Below are 2166 nucleotides of genomic sequence, written 5' to 3' on the forward strand. Positions count from 1 at the left end.
TGCTTTAAAGACCTACACCCTACTAAGTTTGAATATCTAAATGAAATGGATGAATATCTAAACTCATGGGAACCACAAAGTTAAACCAAGAAGAGATCAGCACTTTAAACAGACCCATAAGATATAAGGAAATCAAAACAGTAATACAAAGCCTCCCAGCTAAAAAAAAGCCCAGGCCCAGGTGGATTTACAGCAGAATTCTACCAGACATTTAAAGACCTCCAACCAATACTACTTAAATTATTCAAAAAGATAGTGTTAGATAAAAAGGTGACAGGGGTCCGGATCTCTGGGAAACAGAAACAAAGAGGACTCTGGCAAAGGGAGAGTTTAATTAGGTTTGGCGGGCTGGTCCTCAAGGCAGATGTGAGGAAGAACCAGCAGCCTAATGGCTGCAGAGGGGTAGCTTATAAAGGGAAAGAATGAGGAAAAAAAGAATATTTTTCTGCTGTTTGGGACTATTTTGGAGGCTGCTTGCTCATGGAGGGCATGGGGTCTGTACCTGGTGAAACTTATCAAGGAAAACATCTACTGTAACACATGTTTTCTATACTTACAGTGGTCAAGGAATTAATTGCAGCTAAGGGCTAGGGAAACCTCTTTGTCAGCCTGTGGTGCATGCTCTGGTGATCACAATACATTGGTCATTAACTTCCTAGGGGCTGCTTTTGTTAACTTGCAGGTGGCTGGGAGTTGGTTGACTCAGCTCCTCTTAGGAGCCTCATGGTTTCTGGGTCTGGGATCACCTAGATCTGAGCCCTATCAGATAGAAACAGAGAGAGAACTCCCAAATTCCCTCTATGAAGGAGTGAAGCCAGCATCACTCTAATATCCAAACTGGGTAAAGACACAACCAAAAAAGAAAACTATAGACCCATATCCTTAATGAACATAGATAAAATTCTCAACAAAATACTTGTAAACCACATACACATCAAAAAGATCATTCACCATGATCAAGTAGGCTTTATCTCAGAGATGCAGGGATGGTTCAATATATTCAAATCAATAAATGTCATTAATCATATAAATGGACTCAAAGACAAAAACCACATTGTCATCATCTCAATAGATGCAGAAAGACTTTTGACAAAATTCAGCATGAATTTATGTTCAAAAATCCTAGAGGGAATTGGATGGAGGGAACATACCTCAACATAATTAAAGCTATATACAACAAACCCACAGCCAACATCATTCTGAATGGAGAAAAGCCGGAAGTATCCCCATTAAAATCAGGACAAGGTGTCCACTATCTCCACTCCTTTTCAACATAGTGCTTGAAACTCTTGCTAGAGCAATAAGGCAAGAAAAGGAAATTAAAGGAATAATAATTGGAAAAGAAGAGGTCAAACTGTCAGTTTTTGCACATGATATGATACTATACCTAAGAGATCCCAAAAGTTCCACCAGAAAACTCCTAGAACTGATCAACACTTTCAGTATAGTTTCAGGTGATAAAATCAATCTACAAAAATCAGTACCCTTTCTATACACCAACAACAAGCGATTGGAGAAAGAATAGAGGGAAATGCTCTCATTCACAATTGCTGAAAAAAAAAAAAAACTATCTTGGAATAAATTTGACCAAAGACACCAAAGATCTCTACAATGAAAATTTTAAATCGTTAAAGAAAGAGATTGAGGAAGACACCAGGAGATGGAAGGACCTCCCATGTTCATGGATTGGAAGAACTAATATTGTGAAAATGACCATCCTACCAAAAGCAACACATAGATTCAATGCAATACCAATCAAAGTCCCCATGACACACTTCATGGAATTAGAAAAAAACATTCTTAAATTCACATGGAGGCACAAAAGACCCAGGATAGCCAAAGCAACCCTGAGCACAAAGAGCAATGCTGGGGGGATTACTATACCAGATCTCAAAGTATATTACAGAGCTATAGTCATAAAACAGCATGGAACTGGCACAAAAATAGACACAGATTAATGGAACATCATTGAAGATCCAAACCCAAGTACATGCAGTTTCAGCCACCTGATATTTGACAAAGGTGCCAAGAACACACAATGGAGGAAAGACAGCATCTTCAACAAATGGTGCTGGCAAAACTGGATCTCTACGTGTAGAAGAATGAAACTAGATGCCTATCTTTCACCTTGCACAAAAGTCAACTCCAAATGGATCAAAGACCCCA

The sequence above is a fragment of the Nannospalax galili genome, unplaced genomic scaffold (assembly GCF_000622305.1).
Source record: "Nannospalax galili isolate Female #2095 unplaced genomic scaffold, S.galili_v1.0 scaffold14, whole genome shotgun sequence".
Lineage (NCBI taxonomy): Eukaryota > Metazoa > Chordata > Mammalia > Rodentia > Spalacidae > Nannospalax > Nannospalax galili.